General features: G+C 38.4%; 1 protein-coding gene across 3 annotated transcripts in view; it reads left to right on the forward strand.

Annotated features, from left to right (window-relative positions):
- Positions 1–22,883, forward strand: part of ESR1 (estrogen receptor 1) — a 402,846-nt gene that overhangs the window by 165,913 nt on the left and 214,050 nt on the right. The window lies entirely within an intron of this gene.

Genomic DNA, 22,883 nt, shown 5'->3' on the forward strand with positions numbered 1-22,883 from the left:
AGCTATTTATATAGTATTGACATTGTATTTACAACTATTTGCATTTACATTATATTGGGTATGATAAGTAATCTGGAGATGATTCAAAGAATACTGGTGGATTTGTGTGACATATATGCAAATGCTATGGCTATATAAGGCACTTGAACAGATTTTGGTATCTGAAGGGGTCCTGTAACCAATTTCCCAAGGATACTCTGGGATGACTATATTTTGTTCCCATTGCCTAGGATGGCAGGTACAGACATACGGTTTTATTGCACTTTGATTTAGTGCTCTTTGCAAATGCTGTATTTTTACAAATTGAAGGTTTGTGGCAACCCTACATCAAGTGTCTTACCTGTGCCATTTTTTGAACAGCATTTGCTCACTTTATCTCGCTTTATTACAGTTTGGCAATTCTCACAATATTTCAAACTTTTAAATTCTTATTATGCTTGTACGGTGATCTGTGATCAGTGGCCTTTGATGTTACTATTGTAATTTGGGGGGCATCATTAATTGAATCCGTATATGATAATTGACTTAATCGATTAATGTGTGTTCTGACTGCTCCAGTGATGACCGTTCCCTACTCTCTGCCCTTCTGCTTGGATCTATTAACTGAGACACAACACTATTAAAATTAGGCTAATTAATAACCATGAAGTAGCCTCTGATTGTTCAAGATGAAGGAAAATTCGATCGATGTTGCAAACTTTGTTGTCTTAAGAAATTGTCACTTTCAGCAGCCACTACCCTGATCGGTAATCAGCCATCAACACTGAGGCAAGACCCTCTACCAGCAAAATGACTGTGACTTGCTGAAGGCTCAGATGACGGTTAGCATTTTCTAACAATAGAGTATTTTTAAATTGAGGCATGTACATTTTTTAGACATAATACTGTTGTACACAATAAATGACAATATAGTATAAACGTAACTTTTATATGTATTGGGAAACAAAAACATTTGTGTGACTCCTTTTATTGTGATGATCACTTTATTGCAGTAGTCTGGAACCTGGCCCTTAAAATCTCCAAGGTCTGCTTATGTTTGTGTGTGTATCTTTCTCTGTCTGTGAGTCTCCCAAAAGCAAGATCCAAATCAAGACTTCATATTACAGGAGTCACTCAATGAATAAATATAAGAATGAAAAGAAGGTTAGGATTAGGCCACACAAAACCATTACATTTTTTTAAATCATGGGAGAAAGATGACAAAACAGTCTTTAAGATTTATCTGCCAAAGGCATATAGGAGAGACCAGAGAAGGGAGCGACTAAAAAAGCATGAGGGTGAATATGGCTCTTATCCACAAACCTTAGACATACTACATACTAAATCTTGACTTTGGTATTTGTGAAATGGGAAAAGGAATAGCATGAAGAATGTTATAAGTGAAAGAATTAACCTTGTTTTAAGATGATTCAATATGAAATATCTGGAAAAGAAGGAAGTTGAACAAGTTAAAAAACAGGGAAAATGATGGTGTCATTACCTGAACTGGGAAGATCAAAAGGAAGGCTGATTAGAAAGGAGCAGCCCTCATGGCCCAGTGGAAAAGAACCTGCCTGCCAATGCTGGAGATGTGGGTTCGATCCGTCAGTGGAGAAGATCCCCTGCAGAAGGAAATAACAACCCACTCCAGTATTCTTGCCTGGGAAATCGTATGGACAGAGGAACCTGGTGAGCTACAGTCCGTGGGGTCCCAAGAACAGTTGGATGTGACTTAGTGGCTAAACAAGAGAAAGTTACATTCCAGACATACTGAATTTGACATGATAATTGGATATCCGGATAGAATTATCCAGCAGCTACAGAGACAGAAGTAGTCATCTCTTCTGGTGGGATTTGGAATTGATTTCCTCAATAAATTTTAAAGGAATTTGATGACATGAATGTTTTAAATACTTCCTCACGGTTGTCCACTAATAATGAAGAAGCAACTCCAGAAACACCTTCTTGATTCTCAGGATAATATGAGTTCCTGGATCTTACCAAAACCTTATAAGAAGCACTCTCATTATTAAAAGTTTATGTTCAGGGCCCTGCTAAGTAGGAAAATCACAAATTAGCCCAATAGGACCAAATGCTGCTCTCCAGGATCTTCCAGTTTGAGAACATGCTGGTACCAAAACATTAGCTATAAAAATAGTAAGCAGCAGGAACAAATATAAGCATTTTTATGATGTTCAAATAAAAAGCAAGTTTCCCCCCACATTATGAATACTGTGGGAGTCCATAGACATCTTTTTTTTTTTTTTTTAACCCAGAAAAGTGCAAATTTTGCAAGAGAATTAAAACTATTGGGGCCAAAAGGCCGAAGAGTTTTAGTGTGTATACATATGAGCTATCATGTAATTTTCAAATGAAAGCATTTATAGTGAAACTTTCTAAAAGTCTTACCTCCAGCTATTGATAAATTTGCCAGATGCTTGGCTTCTTGTTCTGAACAGAGAAAAAGGAAGGCACAGCCCTAAAATTTAAAACCTAAAAACCTCCTTCAATAAGAATGCCATCCCTATTACCAGTTTTAAGTGCTAGTTACTCTTAAATGCTACAGTATGAAATTTAGAGGTACGTGCACAAATGCATGTGTGCGTTTGAAGACTGGCTCAGAGAAGCAAAATCATAGTCTTTCTACCTGTGAAATAACACTGGATTTTTTTTTTTTTTAATATCCTTCGGCCAAGAAATCTTTATCGTGGAGATAATTAAGACAAAATGCATTTGACAAATAAAATCAGTATAGAACCCCTATTTCTTGGCAGCTCTTGTGGACACAGCTGAAGCTTTCAGAGGTCTTTAAAAACCATGGCAACAAATGCCTTTGAAAGGTAAGCGAAGGTTCCAAATGTTTTTAATCGCTGGTGTTTTTTATGCTACCACTTCAAGCATTCTTTTTCATCGTTTTGTTCATCTGATTGAAATTAAATTTCCAATTTCCCTACTAAATGGTTCTGTCCTGGTCATGGCATTGACTGTTTCCATTAAAGGAGTAGACTTTATGCCCATATATAGTGATTAAGCTTATCATCAATTCCATTAGAAAGCCTTGTTTATGAGCGGCAATGATTTCACACTAAAATTATAGATAGCCGTTAATAGATACGTTTTCAAAGGGCATTAACCAGCCCTCAAAATTATGTGCTACGTCTGCTGTTGCAGTTCCTACTGATGGTGGCTCGTGGCCTAATGCTGCCTGAATTTCCCTCTCCTTCACAGAAAGTTGCTGTTGACATCTTTAAAATGCTATTTCCTTTCAGGTCCTTTCAGAGAGAATGGCCTGATTCTCTCATGCTCATTCAGAGAAAAGTATACTTTGAGATGTATAGTCTGCTCATTTCTGATCTCTATATTATACTTTGCCATTTCAGAACTGTGTATACAAGTTATATGATAACCTGCTTGCCTGACTTTTTTGACTGAAAAATAACAACATTCAAGAAAAATCTGTTTCATAGATCTGCCATCCACTTTGTAAAGCTTTTTCTTGCAATTATGTTAATTCTCTGCTCATGTGTAAGTTTTAGAGCAGATTTAATGTTTTTAAAGAAAGGAAATACTTTGCTTGAGAAAGAGTATAGTGGGGGAAGGATTTCTATTATTTTCTTCACATTTTCATCTTTCTTTAGCTGCAATAACAAGAGAGTTCATTTTTTTCAGTTGTTAATAAATAAAGGGACAAAGAAGTAAACAACTTAGTTATTAAATTATAATTTCTCTCTGCCATAGACACTGTTCTCTCTCTTTTCTTTGAGAAAGAGGATGTAGACTTTAAATTTTATTCAAACAAACATATTTATCTGATTCATTTGGCAGTTTGAAAATCATGTATTAAAAAGTGTGGAGTGAATGAGCAAAGAAATTCTTAAATCGCCCCCTAGGAGTGAGTGGCTAGGTTACATTTATAAATATACATCTTTTTGTGATTCAAATTTAAGCAGAGTGATTTAAAAGAATCCTGCATACATTTTACCGCATTTCATTAAGTGAACTGAAATTCACTTAATGAATTTCACGATATTTTCCTTATACACCAGAGAAGATAAATTACAATTCGTTGTCGTCACTGACTCAATGCACTTGAGTTTGAGCAAGCTCTGAGAGTTGGTGATGGACAGGGAAGCCTGGCATGCTGCAGTCCATGGGGTTGCAAAGAGTCAGAAACGACTGAGTGATTGAACTGAAGATAATCAAAGTTTATCATTGTTTTGTCCCTTTGACACAGCAGAATTCCTAATGAGAGATTTCATTTGAAAATTATGTAAAAGTGCACTTACCACCACTGCTAACCAATGACATGATGGTTGATTGTAGTCACCTTGGAGATGGTTTTCCTCTCTCTTTTGTTTTTCTGATTGCTAGCATGTTGATCACTCTTCCCGCTACACAAGTGCCTGCAGACCGGCCCCATCTCTGCTCTCTGGACAGACCTCATCATGTGCAATTCCTTGTATTGGCCTCTTTCTTATCAAGTTAATTTGGTGGATGTCTTCACCAACCCCTTGTGGGAGTTGTTTTCCCTCCGCCTGTGTTATCTGGTACAAGCCATTCTCTCCTCTCTCGCCACCCAACCTGACTTTTAAGAAGCGTTGTCTCTCAAAGCAGACTCAATTCTTGCTTTGCCGTAATGCACTCTTCTGAGCTCATGTTTTCTTAGCCAAAAGACCTCCCTGATCAAGTTTCTCACAGCTTTTCCACCCAAGAGGGCTAGCTCTTTGAGCTCAGACACTTAGAACAAGATTTTTTATGCAACAGATATTTCTTGAATGACCATTTTATTTTAACCCTGTGAGAAATGCAGTTTGTACAAAAATGGAAAGATTATAATAATACACACTAAACCACAGAAGCATTAAACTCACTGCTACAGGGGATGCCTCAAAGCAGTATAAAGAATCAAAGGGGTATCTGAGAAGGTAAGATTCTGAGCTGAGAGGAACGCATGGGCTCTGTGCACTGGAGTGAACTTGAAAACATTTTGGTGTTTAAATTGGTCCTCTGCATCAGAGGATCAGGCTGAGTTCTACTTCATTGTAAGGGCTTCATGATTTACATTGTGATTGCATGGCTCACTTCTGCATATTTAATACTAAAGAGCATTATATAATATTTTAGGGGAGTATGAGTTTTTTATTTTTAAAAATTTTTTGAAGTTTATCTGTAGTTTACTTTTTAAATTTTTATTGAAATTTAGTTGATTTACAGTGTTATATTAGATTCAGGTGTACAGAAGATTGATTCAGTTATTTATATATATATGTATATATATACACACACACATTCATACATATGGGTTTTTATTATTTGTAACATGTTTTAAAAACATATCTCATGTATATATCTGTACAGCTGGCATTACTAATAAGTCTGGCATGTATTCAGAAGTTGATAATACTTTACTCATTTCCAGGATAATGTCCTATTACAGTTTGCTTTTAAAGTTGGACATGGGAGTGATGTTAATAAAAATCTGAAGATGTTCCTCTGTAGAAATATATAACGTAGCTATTATACAGGCAAATGCATTTGATATTTGATGTAGAAGAAAACAAGCTAAGATGTATTTAAGAAGGCTTAACTTAGATTCTGTAATTTTTATGCTTACAAATTTCTTTATGTTTTTTCCTGGTTTAAATTTAAAGAGATGTTTATGAAAGTGTGTTTTTAAGACTTTCACTTCAAAGCCTTGGCATAAACTTCCCTATGATGTGAACCACTTCTCAGATGCATCCTTTAATTTTTAAAATTGTGACAGTAAACTGGATCTCAGAGAAGAAAAAAAAATGATTTGGTCACCTTTTATCAGTTTTGGACAGGGCATTCCAAGGATTTCAATTCCTCACTGCTCCATTCTTTGCATACAATACTTTATAGTATTGTATAAGATTAGTACTGTTGGTGCAATTGATGTAAAGACATGAGATGACATTAATATGTAAATTTAGATCCTAGAAATGGGCTTTAAAAAACAAACAACAAACTCTGCCCCCTGTCCTTGCTCTGTTCCTTCCTGACTCTTTGCAATCCACGTGAAGATAGGAGGAGCAGCCTATCTGCTAGGTCAGCCCTGGGACTGAGGTGCCCCGCTCCTTTTTCTTGCTTTTGTATTTCCTTCCTGAACCAAGTGAATGCATCAGAGTCACAGTCCCAGATTTTGGATCCATTTTCCTAGAAATACAAGTACTGCTAAGGGCCCTGTGGACCATTCATGACTCATTAAATGCTTCTTAGAGAGTCACTGTTTCTGAATATAAGGCAGGATAAAGTCTTGGCATCAGAGCTTTCTTGTAAATACTTCCTTTTGTCTGTGTGCGTGCTGTGTGTGTGTTTACATACATATGTCCATACACATGGCTGGCTGGCTTAGTCGCTAAGTCATGTCTGACTCGTGCAACCCTGTGGTCTGTAGCCCACCAGGCTTCACCAGGCTTCTCTGTCCATAGGATTTCCCAGGCAAGAATACTGCTGTGGTTTGCCATTTCCTTCCAGGGATCTTCCCGACCCAGGGATCAAACCCAGATCTCCTGCACTGCAGGCAGATTCTTTACCAGCTGAGCCACCAGGGATGTTCTCATGTACATACACATAGGTATATACATAAAGACACATATTTACATGCACACATATGTAGAGAGGGACAGAAGTACTTAACAGACTTTAGAAGTACTTACTACAAAATATTAGCAGTGGCTATCTCTAAGTCACTAAAAGTATGACTACATTTAAGTCTTTTGCTAATCTGTATTTTAATTTTTCTATTAAGTATCTTTACATGTGTAATAAAAAATGTTTTAAAGATTGATGTCGAGTTGATTCATTTCCCACTAGTAGAAACTTGTTCCTTCAAAATCGGCTTTGTTTTGGTGACCAATTAAGTAGGGTGAACTGTTATAAAAAAGGCCAATGAGCAGGGTGCAATAGCATTCTTTTAAGAAAATCTTTCCAGGTGCAGCCATCACGGGGCTATCTGCCTCGTACCTGCCAAGCAGTGGATCCAGAAGCGTCAGGAGAACGAAGCTCTAGTATGGAATTAGAGGCAAACACTTTTCAAATTTATACTTGTTGGATGTGTAAATTATTGGAATCAACTTTCTTTTACGATCTGTTGAGTTGGAATGGTCTGTTTTAAATCTTGCTATGTCCTGAGAGTGGCACCAAAGAATATAACCTCTGTGAGCACATTCCCAAAGAGTTCTGCCTCCAAACTGAACAGGCATTTTGCACTAAAGTCAAAGTGTTCAGTCGCTCAGTTGTGTCTGACTATTTGTGACCCCTTGGACTTTAGCCCACCAGGCTGCTCTGTCCATGGGATTTCCCAGGCAAGAACACTAGAGTGGGTTGTCATTTCCTTCTCCAGGGGATCTTTCCAACCCAGGGATTGAACCTGGGTCTCCCACATTCCAGGCAGTTTTTTTTTTTTTTTTTTTTACCTCTTGAGCCACTAGGGAAGCCCCATTTTGCACTAAAGGAGGAAAAAAACTCCACAGTAACCTTTGTATTAATAATTGCTGCTTCAAAATGGGAATTCGGAATGGCACCATTGTTAATCAGTTAGAAAGAATAGATTTCAAAAAACGTGATTATACTAGATCTGGCACTTCTTGAAATATCTTCTGTTAAATAAAATGTAGTCCTTCTTCTATGTTTTCATTTGTAAGCCATGAGGCTAATTCAGGAATCAGAGAATCAGGAATCAGAGTACCAACTGGCTTAGTAGTTTGGGGCTTACTAACTTGATGACTTTTGTCTTTTACCTTTTTGGACAGAAGAGGCAGCCATGTTCACTTTCAAGTCCAGAGGTGAATTGTTTTTGAGTTTAGTTCTTTTCAGAGACATGTTATGACTTTTCTGCATTCTTGGACAGTTAAACTATAATTCTTGGTTGTTTAAAAAGGTATTTGAATGTGTTTTGTTAAGAGGCTCGACTAAATAGCTATTTCTCTTACATTTCCAGTTGCTTTTTCAAGCCTTAGAATAGTTTCCAGCTCTGACAGTTGGCCTTATGCTGGCTGAAGTGAACTTTTGGATAGGATGAAGTGGATGAAGTATTCTGGATGATTTACCCTTGACTGCATAAATGTAGCCTATCACGCTACATAATGTGAAGAGAATTACTTAAGGGTAAAAAAGAGATTTTTTTTAACTATCAGGAAATGATAGGTTATTACAAATTGGTTTGAAGATATTGTCATTTATATGCTGTCCCTACAAAGTTGAGCTCTCCTGGACTGGAGACTGAGTTTTTAATAAGAATGATGGTTCATATTCAATGAGTACCTGCCCTGCACTAGGCTTTATGTTAGGGTTTCATATCAAAGTATTAGTTGCTCAGTAGTGCCCAACTCTTTGCAAACCTATGGACTGTGGCCCACCACGCTCCTCTGTCCATGGAGTTCTCCAGGCAAGCTTTCCATTTCCTACTCCAGGGGATCTTCTCGACCCAGGAGTTGAACCTGGGTCTTCTGTGTTGCAGGCAAATTCTGTAGGGTTTCATATGCATCATCTCTCCCTGGAGTAGGAAGTGGCAACCCACTCCAGTATTCTTGCTTGGAGAATCCATGGACAGACGAGCCTGGTGGGCTACAGGCCAAGGAGTCCCAAAGAGTCAGACAGGACTGAGCGACTTAGCACACACAACACACTCATCATCCCATTTAATCCTCCACAAAAGTCTAGGAAATCAACACTAAAATTACTCTCATTTACAGATGAGGAAACTGAGGTGTATAAACCAAAACCAGTATTGAACCCAGCTATGGGGCTGCAGAATTCATTGTGTTATATTAGCCACTGTATTCTTTTGCATCTCCCAAGAGAAGAAATGATTCTAAAGGGTGTTCTGAAGGTGAGGATTGTCACTGACCATCACTGGCTTCTTTTCCCACTAGGTTAACAGGCAAGAAAAGCGAGGTACAAAGTTGACTGGTGTTAGTCCTGTTTGCCAGGGAAGAATGGAGCTGTATTACTATCCTGTATCTGTGTGCCTGTGTGTGTGATTAGTTATGACTCTTTGCAACCCCATGGACTATAGCTCCCCAGGCTCTTCTGTCCATGGGGTTTCCCAGGCAAGAATACTGGATTGGGTTGCCGTTCCCTTTTCCAGAGGATCCTCCCAACCCAGGGATCAAACCCAGGTCTCCTGCATTGCAGGCAGATTCTTTACTGCTGAGCCACCAGGGAGGACCACCCTCTGTGCCTACTTATATCCTACTGGCATGAGATAAAAGTGAATGATAACTCTACACTCAGTCTGGGGAGGGAACCAAAACCCTTTTGGGATAAAGGTTTGTGTCAGCAGAAAGCAAGGGGTGCTAGACCCAGGGAGGAGCAGAAGAGACAGATACTCAGGATGGCTTTGAAACAGGAGCGTCTGCCTGTGGTTTGGGCATCTGCTACTCATTGGAGAAGGAAATGGCAACCCACTCCAGTGTTCTTGCCTGGAGAATCCCAGGGACGGGGGAGCCTGGTGGGCTGCCGTCTCTGGGGTCGCACAGAGTCAGACACGACCGAAGCGACTTATCACTCATTATCTGCTGGAGCATCTAAAGACCAAAACACAGCTCACAATTAGCCTTTCCCGCATTCTTTATAAAAGAGATGCGATGTTTTCTCTTATCTAGTGAGGTTCTGGTGGTTAAGTTTATTGCTTGGTGCATGAGTTGCTGAGTAGAGAGAAGTAACCACTGGATGGAAATCATAGCAGAACCAGAAAAGAAATGAAGATTGTTGACACCAGGCTGATGGTGGTTAGATATTTAAAAAATATTTTTCCTTTATTGATTATTTTAAAAAACCCCGGTGAATACACAAATACACATAGTTATATGTTACACAGTACAAAATGGTATATGATGAAAAGTTAAGGTCTTCCTTGGGTCCCATTCCGGAATCCATACTTCCTTTCTTAATAGGTAAGCACTGTGTTAACAGCTTCTTCCAAAAATTACCTAAATGTGTGTACACATACACTTACTCACATATGTGTGTTTTGGCAACATATGTCTGTGCTCAGTTGTGTCCGACTCTTTGCGACCCTATGGACTGCAGCCCATCAGGCTGTAGCCCACCAGGCTCCTCTTTCCATGGGATTTCGCAGGCAAGAATACTGGAGTGGGTTGCCATTTCTTTCTCCAGGGGATCTTCCTGACCCAGGAATTGAACCCTTATCTTTTGCACCTCTTGCATTGACAGGCAGATTCTTAACCACTGTACCACCTGGGAAGCCCCTTGTTAACAGAAATGGTGTTCTACTCTTCACATTATTTGGCGCCTAGTTTTTCTCACTGCATAAGGTATATTGGAGATTTGTCCACATTAGTATGTACTGCTGCTGCTGCTGCTGCTAAGTCACTTCAGTAGTGTCCGACTCTGTGCGACCCCATAGACGGCAGCCCACCAGGCTCCCCTGTCCCTGGGATTCTCCAGGCAAGAACACTGGAGTGGGTTGCCATTTCCTTCTCCAGTGCATGAAAGTGAAAAGCGAAAGTGAAGTCGGTCCGTCGTGTCTGACTCTTTGCGACCCCATGGACTGCAGCCCATCAGGCTCCTCTGTCCATGGGATTTTCCAGGCGAGAGTACTGCAGTGGGTTGCCATTGCCTTCTCCTTAGTATGTACTAGTTTCATTTTATTTGAATGGCTGTATATTAGTCCATAGTAGTGCCTTCCATTGGCGCAGAGTTTTATGATTGATCAAGCGTTTGCATCTATTATCTTTCTGGGCCTCACAGAAACCATGAGGGAAGGTATCAGATGATCCAGAGGGGTTGCCAGGTTCACCCAGGGTAGCATAGTGCCTGAGACTCAAGTAGGAGTTCTGTGCTCCTAACACTGACATTCCCTAAATGTGCTAATATTCCTTCCATTTAGTTCCATGACCACCAGTGGATGTCAACTCTTGGAATCTGTAAAAAGAATCTTCAATCTCGTACCTCAAGAAGCTAGGTGACAAGGAAATGTAGAAGAAGAAGAAGTGTTAGTTTCTCAGTTGTGTCCAGTTCTTTGTGACTATAGACTCCCAGGCTCTTCTATCCATGGGATTTCCCAGGCAAGAATACTGCAGTGGATTGCCATTTCCTTCTCCAGGGGATCTTCCCAACCCAGGGATCAAACCCAGGCCTCCCGCATTGCAGGCAGATTCTTTACCATCAGGGAAGGCTAGACAAGGAAATGTATACCTCATTAAAGTGACAAAAGAGAATAAAAAGTTTAGTACTAGAATGGGCCCCCATGATCAACACATTGGGCCCTTTCCTCACACAGATGAGGATATGAGGCCAGGACATCAGAGAGCTTGTTCATACCCTACAGCTATGCAGTTTCCTTTTGGAGGCTAGTTCTGGAGAGCAGAGGGAAAGGAGATTCTTTATTTTTCCAGGCTCTCTCATTCTCATCAGCCACAATGGGGCATGGACAGCATATAGACCCCTGAGAAATGAGAAAACTTGACAATGAGGTGATTTGTCTAAGAGAATGCTCCCTCCGGGGCAGTATGACCAAGTAGACTTTAACTATCTGGATGCCCAGGCTTTTAATACCACTTCTGCTTTCCACTCATTCATTTATGGAGCAACTAATGTACACATAGCTCTTTGTCAGGCTGCAGGGCTCCTAAAGCATATGGTGAAGAAACTATCCCCCATCACGAGGACCATAAAAAGCATGAGATTGATTATCTGTGCTATTTTGGGTTAAATTTACCATGCAAGTAAGTACAGTTCAGTACAAAACAATTCTCCTTATGTGTAGGTTGTGTTTTGTTTTATCCAATAACCATCCTGCAGAAGTTCACTGGCAACACGATGGATGAAAAGCAACGTCCATTTATTTCTGTTTGTTAGGAGAAATTGTTATTCAAGCTGAGACAGAAGACTAAGTCCGGCAGATTGTCTTTTGATTTATTCCATGTTTTTGAACTGGACTTCAGTTTTTTAAAAAGTAACTGAATTCATCTGTGAAAGCATGCTAGAAGAGACCTCTGACCGTGGATTCAGAAGCTTCTGCTTCTTCTTTGATTACATTTGCCAGGATGCCCGAGAGGAACTTCCCCCTGGGCATTCATTTTGGAGGCCTCCTAAAGTTGGATGAAACTCTTTATTTAGCAGTTTGATGGTCAGATGTCTACAAGGGAACATTCAGATGTGGCAGCTTGAAGGACGTTCCTATTCCACACCCCACCAGATCTTAGTAAACAGTGTTTCCTTTCTCTCCTTAGAGCACCACAATGATCCAGGACAGGAGGGTAGGAAAATGCACTTTTTCGCGGTTCTAGACATCCCTGATGCTGGGAAAGATTGAGGACAAGTGGAGAAGGGGGCGACAGAGGATGAGATGATTGGATAGCATCACTTGACTCAATGGACATGAGTTTCGAAAGCTCCTGGAGTTAGTTAATGACAAGGAAGCCTGGTGTGCTGCAGTTCATGGGGTTGCAAAGATTCAGACACGGCTTAGCAACTGAACAACAACAAGACATCCAGGACCAGAAGCACAGCTCTGCTCAGGGTCTCTGAGTATTCACCCTCTTGCTCTGATTGCTTGCCTATTTTACTTGCTCTTCAGCTTGAGAAAAGAACAGTTTAAAATTGTTTCTACTGCTTTTGGCCACCGCTGTGTGGACTTTAAGTGAATGCAAATAAGAAGAAAGCTTAAAGAACTCTCTGGAAACAGTTGAACAGAGCCTGGTGAGTTTCAGGTGGTTAAATTTATTGCTTGGTCTGTGGCTTGCTGAGGAGAGAAAAGTAGAGGAGAGGTGAGCTGAAGGCAGCCTCGCGTGGAATTCTTTGCTTCAGTTGTCACTCTGGTCTTCTCTTCATTTGATACTTGTCAGTTGTTCCAGGAGAAACAATTTCAGAAAGTCCTTCTCTGGGCTGTGGAACAGTACTTGCTTTTGTGTTGACCCCTAGGAGGCATTCTGGAAAGGGGTTCATTGTCTCTGGGCTATGACAGTGAACTGGTGGTTATTGATTTCATTATGTTTTTCTTTATTACAGCTGTTGGTTTGATCCTGTGCCAAGGGCTTAAAACAATTGTGGTTTTGTACATCATATGCGAGGCTGGACAAGGAGATGGGTCGTGTTGCTGCCCTGGCAGAAATTTTTAGAAGGTTGGGGTCTGACAAAGGCACATAGATTGAAGAGTTTCCCTTACTTTATTTAGAAAAAGAAACTTTGTGGGACAATTATCTTTCTTAGAATTCTTTTAAAATTTGTTTCCTTTAAAGCTAGACTGAGATATAAATAATGCTTTTATTTAAAAATGCTTTCATTAAAAATTAAAAGTAAAATGCCGTTTGCAGGTGGCTGTTATCACTGATAAGATATACTAGAATTGATTAGCTATAAAAATATAATTTGGGGATGCATATGAAGGCATACTGTTTTTATTTGCATGCCATTACATAGAGATATGTTTGTGAAATTTTTCAAATCATGGCACATTGAATATCCTCACTGGATTTTTAGGAATGTGTTCGCTGAGACAGCCAAATTCTATTCCATTTTGTTTGGCTCATTGCATTGGCTGTAAATCACTAAATATTCCCTTTAATATCTGAGTCAAGCTGTAGTTCCAAACACAATAGTTCAGTTGTTTTTTCACATAATGTAAATTTTTTATTTACTTCCTCAACACTTGACTTTCTACTTCCTCTTTCTCTCTTTATTTTATGCTGGAGTGTGCTGAAAGGTTTTCCAAAAATATTTTTTTTGTTATGTGTTATAACTTGTCAATGAATGTCTTTCATGTGATTAAGCTCGCATAGCTTTATCTGTGGAAATATTAGGAATGACAGATTTTATTCAATTTCATTGCTGCTTCTAAGACGCCCTTCCAACGGCATAATAGTAATACAGTGATTACATTAGATAGTTATATTTTTATTACAGTGTCAATTGTAACAATATTTAGGCATTCTGATTCAGTAGTTCTTGTGTTTTTTCCATTTCACCAACCCTATTATGGTGTTACTTGGGAAACCAGGATTTGTGAATGACACAGACCTGAATTTCAGCCAGGGTTCCTCCTGCTACCAGCTGAGTGACTTTCAGTAAGTAATCCAGTGTTTTGGAGTCTCAACTTCTGCTTCTATTACATGAGAATTGCCTTACCTACATCCCCAGTTATGATGCTCAGATGAGATAAAGGGCTGAAGTCATTTAGCACAGTGCCTGGTTCATGGGGAGCACAGCTGGTTCTACTAGTCCTGCCCCCAGTCATGCGGAAGGAAATCTGAATAGTCCAACTGAAAACACACAACTCTGATTCCTTTCCTACCCTGCTTGCCTCATGTAGATGCTCTTTACACCTCCGACTTCTCATTTATTTATTTATCTTGTTGGTCTACAACATGATATAAGTTGCATGTGTACAATCCTACATTTCAGCTTCTGTAGGCACTGCATGTTGTCATCACCAGAAGTTTAGTTTCCATCTGCTACCAGACTGTTGACTCCTTATACCCATTTTGCCTTCTCCCTTCCCCACTTCCCTGCTGGTAACCACTACTCTATTCTCTATATTTATGTGCTTGTTTTTGTTTAGTTTGGCTTAATTGATTAATGGATGGATATATACTCCACATATGGGTGAGGTCATATGATATTTGTACTTCTGTCTGAATTATTTCACTCAGCACAATACCCTCAAGGTCCATACATGTTATCACAAATGGCAAGATTTCATCTTTTTTATGGCTGAGTAATATTCCATTGTATATATACATCACCTCTTCTTTATATATTCATCCATTAATGGGCCCTTAGCTTCTATCCATATCTTGGCTATTATAAATAATACTGCAGTCAGAGAAGAAAAATAAAAGGGATCAAAACTGGAAAAGAAGAAGTAAAATTGTCATTGTTTGCAGATGACATGATACTATACACTGAAAATCCTAAAGATGCTAGCAGCAAACTACTAGAGCTCATTAATGCAGGATACACAATTGATACACAGAAATATGTTGCATTTCTGTACACTAACAAAGATCAAAAAGAGAAATTAAGGAAACAGTTCCATTTACCATTGTATCAAAAAAAATAAAATACCTAGGAATAAATCTGCATAAGGAGACAAAAGGCCTGTACTCTGAAAACTATAAGAGCCTGATGAAAGAAATTGAAGATAACACAACAGATGGAAAGATATGCCATGTTCTTGCTTTGGAAGAATCAATATTGTCAAAATGACTATACTACTTAAGGCAATGTGCAAATTCAATATAATCACTGTCAAATTACCAATAGCTTTTTTTTTCCAGATGTACAATAAAAAATATTAAAATTTGTATGGAAACACAAAAGTGCCAGGATAGCCAAAGTAATCTTGAGAAAAAAAAGCAGAGTTGGAGGAATCAGGCTCCCTGACTATACTATAAAACTACAGTAAGAAAAACATTATGGTACTGGCATAATGACAGGCTTATAGATCAATAGAATAGGTTAGAAAACCTAGAAACAAACCCACATACCTATGGGTAATTAGTCTACAACAAAGGAGGCAGGAATATACAATGGAGAAAAGACAATCTCTTCAATAAGTGGTGCTGGAAAAACTGGACAGACACGTGTAAAAGAATTAGAACATTCTCTAACACTGTACACAAAAATAAACTCAAAATGAATTAAAGATCTAAATATAAGGCCAGATACTATATAAAACTCTTAGAGGAAAATATAGGCAGAAGTCTTTGATGTAAATTGCAGCAATACCTTTTGGATCTACCTCCTAGGGTAATGAAAATAAAAATATAAAAACAAACAATTGGACCTAGTTAAACTTAAAAGCTTTTGTACAACAAGGGAAAACATAAACAAAATGGAAAGACAACACGTAGAATGGGAGAAGATATATGCAAATGATACAACTGACAAGGGACTAATTTCCAGAAAACACAAACAGTTCATGCAGCTCAATATCAGAAAGAGCAAAAAACCCAAGCCAAAAAAAAAAAAAAAAAAAAAATGGGCAGGAGATCTAAACAGACTTTTCTCCATAGAAAACATACAGATGGCCAAAAGTACACGGAAAGATGCTCAACACTGTTAATTATAGAAATGCGAATCAAAACTATAATGAGGTATCACTTGACACCTGTCAGAATGGCCATCATCAAAAGTCTGCAAACAATAAATGCTGGAGAGGGTGTGGAGAAAAAGAAACCCTCCTACATTGTTGGTGGAAATGCAAATTTGTGCAGCTGCTATGAAAAACAATATGGAGGTTTCTTAAAAAACTAGAAATAGAGTTGCAATATGATCTAGCAATCCCAATCCTGGGCATATATCCAGAGAAAATCATAAAAGAGACATACACTCCCCTTTTCATTGCAGCACTGTTTACAATAGCGAGGACATGGGAGCAACCTAAATGTCCAACAGATGATTGGGGTAAAAAAGACGTAGTACATATAAACAATGAACTATGGCTTGGCCATAAAATGAAAAGAAATAATGCCATTTGCAGCAACATAGATGGACCTAGGGATTATCATACTAAGTGAAGGAAGTCAGAGAGAGGAAGACAAACATATGATACTGTTTATATACAGAATCTTAAAAAAAATGATACAGATGAATGTACTTACAAAATGGAAACAAACTTATAGACTTATTTATGGTTAGTAAAGGGGAAAGGTGGGAGGCAGGGATAGATTATGAGGTTGGGATTAACATATATACACTACTATATATAAAATTGATAATCAGCAGGGACCTGCTGTATAGCATAGGGAACTCTACTTAATTCTCTGTAAAATGGAAAAAGAATCTGAAAAGGAATAGAATCACATAACTTTGCTATATACCACAAACTAACACAACACTGTAAATCAACTATATTCCAATATAAAATAAAAATTTAAAAAGTCTTCCTTTTTAAGCTTGAATAGTAGTCCCTCCTTATCTGCAGTTTTACTTTCCTTGGTTTCAGATACCTCTGTGGTTAACCTTGGTCTGGAAATAGTAAACAGAAAGTTCCAGAAATAATTCATAAGTTTTTAAGTGGTATGTAGTTATGAGTAATGAGGTGAACTCTTTTGCTGTCCAGCCTTGTCCTGCTCAGTGATGTGAATCTTCCCTTTATCTAGTGTATCCCACTGCTAGTCACTCAGTAGTCATCTGGTATATCAGGTTGACGAGGTACTGTGGTACTTGTATTCGAGTAACTCTTGTTAAACTTAATAATGGTACCAAAGAGCAAGGGTATAGGTGCTAGCAATTTGGATATTCTCTTACTGGGCCTAATTTATAAATTAAATTTTATCATAGATTTGAATATATGTTAAAAAAAAAAAAGCATGGTGTATATACTATCTGTGGTTCAGGCACCCGCTGGGGTTCTTGGAACTTACCGTCTGCGAATGGTGGGAGGATTGCTGCGTATACCACATTTTGTTTATCCATTTGTCTATTAATGGACTTCTGGATTGTTTCTGCTCATCGATTGTAGTGAATCATGCTTCTGTGAACATGGGTGTACAAATATCTCTTTGAGTCTGCTGTTATTTCTTTTGGGCACATACCTGAAAGTAGAATTTGTGGATCACATAACTTCCAGCTTCCTTTTGACTTGCCTCCCAAGCTTCAGTACTGCATTTATAATAGCTTGCTTGGTAGTTGTTTATTGGTATGCTACTGAAATCATAAATACAGCGTGTTTAAAATTGTTCTATACCTCTTTTTCCCACCTGCCTCCAAAATCAGATCCTCTTTCTAATTCATGGTTAGAATGGATTTCAAGACACCCTGGCACAAACCACGAGTATCTTTGACTTCTTTCTCCTCTTCTTTAGCCCTAAGAATTTGCAAAGCTTTTTAAAACCTCTTCGCACTTCTCTCTGCTTCGTCTACTTTACTACTCAGAGATGATTAGATCATCATATTTTGGGATGATTTTTTTCCCTTGGTATAACTTTGAATAGTTTTAAATTCTACATTTTTTAATGAAAATCATACACCCCCGTTTTCATGAAAAACTCTTTTGAACTCTCATTTTGACAACAGATTCCCTGCCAGTCTTCTTTTTCCCTTTGCTGGTAGATCCTTACAACATCAATGTTTGGACTGATTCTTCAGTGCTACCCAGCAACTCTTGTAACACTTCTTTCCTTTGGTCACAGTAAATGAGTGTGTGGGAGACTGCTAAGCAGAGATCAAGCTTCAGTCCTGAGTCAGGGTTGGAGTAGATGGGGATAATACAGGAAGTCAGTATTTTCCTTGGCGTGTAGGGGATGGTTAGATTTCTCTTCCTCTGTACACTCGTGTCCAAGAGAGTTGGACCATTCATTTCATCCGAGTCATCTAAGTCAAATGTTATTGCCAAAAGAATTCAACATTGGTTTGGCCTTGCACAGTATTTTTCTTGCAGATATGTTAAATAGAAGACAATAACATTGGTTCTGTTAATTCCTCACTTTTCACTTTCTCATGCATGAGCTTCCTGAGAAGGAGAACACGCAGAGCTCCACCAATTGCAGAGAATCCGATCATTATTGCCTCTGGAAAGTAGATATACAGTTCCCCAGTGAAGATCTTGCCCTTTGGGAATGTTGAGCTCTCCACATATGCATGAGTTCAATCTCTGGAATAAGGAATACTTTGCTTCGAAACCCGTCTGTGCTGCTTGCTTGCTGTGTGGTTTTGAACAGACTTTATAACGTTTATCATAGTTTTGCTTCTGTAAAAGGGAGATTAATATAATCCCTTCCTCATAGAGTTGCTGGGGAATTAAATGAACTAATCCATGTATAACACAGTGCCTGGTGCGTCATAGTACTAGTCTCCTGCATTGCAGGCGCATTCTTTACTGTCTGAGCCATCAGGGGAGCCCAGTCAGCACCCAAATGGGTCAGTTTTCTTAGTCACTAGGCTGTTTCATCCGGAGAAGGCGATGGCACCCCACTCCAGTACTCTTGCCCGGAAAATCCCATGGTTGGAGGAGCCTGGTAGGCTGCAGTCCATGGGGTCGTGAAGAGTCAGACACGACTGAGTGACTTCACTTTCACTTTTCACTTTCATGCATTGGAGAAGGAAATGGCAACCCACTCCAGTGTTCTTGCCTGGAGAATCCCAGGGATAGGGCTGCTGTCTATGGAATCGCACAGAGTTGGACACGACTGAAGTGACTTGGCAGCAGCAGACTGTTTCGTTAGGCGATCTCATGCATGAGTGTGAAATGAACAAACCGAGGAGGGGCAGTACCTGGAGGCCCCCTCTCAGGTCGAAGTGGTTGCTTGTTTATATTCAGTGCTTTGAAAATTCATGGTCAAACTCTTATTTTCCCAGTGCTAAATCTCAAAACTGTATTTTCACATGTTTTCTGTACCTGAACACCTTAAGAAAAATACCATCTGATAAAATGAAAAGTTAGAGGCTTCCTTTGGGCTATGCATGTATAACATTATGTGATTCCTATCAAATTTGAAACTGTATAAGTGCATGGTGATTCTTAGAAGGAGAAAGAAACACTGATTTTGCCATCTTATTTGGCACCTTAATTTGTGTATGGCTCTTGGATACTTCAGATTTTAATAAATGCTAGTTAATTTTATGCAAATAGCCAGTGAAAGCCTTTAATGAAAAGACTCTAAAGCTAACTAAGCTTTATAGATGTTAGCTAAATTTATGGATTAATCAGGTATAAAAGAACAGGACTTTGAAAATGAAATACTATTTTGTTGGAACCTTCCATTGAGGCTTCTAAATAGGATTAGCTATATTTGGGCCTTTTTTGGATTTGTGGTTGCTTAAAGACTGGAGATTACCTTTAATTTGAGAATTCATTTTCATGCCTTAAAAATATGAATAATTAGCTAAATGCTCATATGTGAGATAAAAAATGTTAAGTGCTTATTTCTTACCTTTCACTACTTTCCATACTTGAGTTTTTGCTTGACCTCATCAGAGTCTTCTTGATTTTAATCATTTCCCCCCTGCCCCAGAGTACTGTGTATATCTTATTGAGCTCATTTATTTTTTAAAAAATCATAAAATAAGAGTTGATATGTAATTTAAAGTTTTCTGGTTATGACTTAAATCCTGCAGCTCACTTCATGTATTTGTCCTCTTGCACTTCACATTCTGTGCAAGAGGAACTTTTGGGCTGATTTGGTCATAGGTACACAGAGTTCTTCAGTCTCTTCAGCAAAGACACTGTATGTTTCATCAATATAGTTGGTGTGAGTATTAAATGAACTTGGTTTCTGTAAGATTTTTCTCTTGCATTATTTTCACAGGCTCGAATAATAACCTTTAAACAGAAGTTTCTTCTTGAAGAACACACCTTGACCAAATTATACTCATTAGGGAACAAACATTTTTGTTTTTCTATTTTCTGATGTAAATTGAAGACTGACAAATAGTGGTTAATGGTGTTTGGTTAAGAAAATTTTGTTTTAAATGTATAGCTCAAAGTCGTACTTATTAATTGTTTCTTGTTGCCAATTTGTCAAGTCTAAATTTTAATGTAGTTTAGGCAGGAGAGAACCCAGCTTTGTCACAAAAGGTTGGCATTACAACCATGATTCTATTGTACCTCTATTGTAATTCTTGTTAAGGGATGAATTTGATTGTACACATCCAGCATGTTTTGTCTATTAAACATGTTAGTTCAAGAACTTCATTTGGCTTTATAAAGATACGCATCTATGATGGCTGGCCAATCCAAACATAAGATTTAACCAAGTGACTTCTAACCCAATTCAGTTCTCCCATCTTCTGGCTTGCAAAACATCTGGCTTTGGGGAGAGAAACTGAATCAAAGTAATTTTTTTATTCAGATGATTGTTGACTGTTTTCTTCTGAGGGTTAATATAAACTTATTTTTAAGAGTTAAAATTAAGTCAACATGTCCTGCACAAACATCATAGGAGATGAAACACTAAGAGTTTCTTTGATGTGTCAGACGAATATTAGAGTTTTAATATTTTAAACTTTTACTTAGAGTTTACATCTGCCCAGGTAAATTTTATTTCTAGATCTATTATTTCTTCAATTTGTCCCTGTTAATAGGGAAGATTCTAAAGATAATAACTGTGCGTGGGTATTTGAGACAGTGTGTGGTCTTACTGAAGTTAAGAAACTTCAACTCTGTTGACTAGTTTGTTGTTTCGTATTATGCAATAGAGGAATGCACATGTTAATTTAATCTGAAACTTGTTTATACAATGGCTTTTATAATGTATATCTAAAGACAGAGAATCAAGTTTTATGAGACCAGTTTCTCTTGTCGATTCCCCACTCCACCCTACTCTAATTGGACTGACCCTTAAATTAAATAAAGGACAAAGAGGTCTGTAGTTTCACTACATGTTCTGGCTTACCCTTAGTAAATGAGAAAATAGAAACTTAAAACAGAGAATCTGAATTAGAAGTTCACATATGCACTTACCTTTTTTGTGAATGGAAAACATTTTAAAACTGTACATATCATCTTTTTAGTCTAAATTCAGGTTGTTTTCCAAAGAGGTAAAAGAATTTAGACTTACATAAAAGGGCTTCTTTATAAAACTATGCTAATGATACTTTTTGATTTGTAAAATTTAATATTCTGCACATTATCAACCAGACTTCTTTTGATGGGTAGAAGAATGGAGGTGACTTCCAAATCTTAGAGCAGAAACTTCATGTGGCCAGTTGGATATCTTTCCCCAAAACTCAGAGAAGAGGACTGGAGTGGCAGTTTAAGTCTGTGAGTCAGACTTTAAGTCTTCAGACTTTAAGTCTGAAGCCCCAGCCTGGGAGGTAAAGAGTGCTGGGAGCATTTTGTGTTACAAAAGCCGAGGGGAGAGCATATTTCAAGAGGAAGGAGGAGCTGTCAAATGCTTCTGATGGGTCAAGCTTGAAGTGGGCTGAAAGTGGCTGTTGAACTCAGCCACTGAAGTCATGGATGGTTTCTAGGAAGCTACATTTGTGGAGCAAAAGACCTCTGGTGTAGGCATCTGTGAGGAGCTGAGCTTAGAAGGAGGGGCAGGATATCTGATTGAAGCTGGCTGGCGAGTGTTGTGGGTTAAGGGGAACATTTTTGTGGGACAGACCTGCCTGATGTGATAAAAGTCAATGAGAAAGGAGCCTTTGAGTGAGAGAGATTCAGTAAACAAGAGAGAAAAGAAAGGATTTAGAGTGAAATAACAGCAGCAACAACAACTAAATATACATTCAGTGTTTGCCAGACCCAGGGCATTGGGCTAAAAATTAACTATGACATGTGTTCTCATAGTATGTATCTTATGTTATAATGTATATGATGTTATATAGTGGGTGCCGTTGTGTTTTCTAGATTAGAGCGGGGAAGTGTGATTTAGGGATGTTAACTAACCTGTTCAGTGTCCTTCAGCTAGTAAGTGATGGACAAATTTATTAAAGGATGAACTTGGCCACTGCCCCAGTCTACCATCCCTGACTTAAATTTAGATGTTCTGTGCTGCCTTTGGAGAGCTGTTTAAAGAATCTTTAAATTATATTTTAACAAAGAGCATTTAGAAACTCTGTCTGAAGTTCTAACGACTTTATTGGGACAACAATTTTGATAAGTGGCCTGAGTCAAAAAAAACACCCAAACAAACTGTTGTTTATCTACTAAGAAAGCTTAACTTTATGAATATATATAAAACATTATGCCCCCAAATATAGGCTATGTGAACCAAAGTGAATTTTCACAAAGAACTCTCAAAGCAAGTGGGAGAGGCGGAAATTCAATGTAGGAGAGGTTTGTTTTGTTTTGTTTTGTTTTAACACTTCAAGAAGGACACAAAAAGGACAGTGGGTTGAGGTAGCAAGATGGGAAAGTCAAGTAAATGATGGAAAACCTCCTCTAGACAGCTTCCGTGTAGATTCCCTATAGATTCAGACCAGCTAAATTTCCTGAAATAATACTAATTCTGTCCTCTTGCTTTTCATAG

The sequence above is a fragment of the Ovis aries genome, chromosome 8, assembly GCF_016772045.2.
Source record: "Ovis aries strain OAR_USU_Benz2616 breed Rambouillet chromosome 8, ARS-UI_Ramb_v3.0, whole genome shotgun sequence".
NCBI classification, from domain to species: Eukaryota; Metazoa; Chordata; class Mammalia; order Artiodactyla; family Bovidae; genus Ovis; species Ovis aries.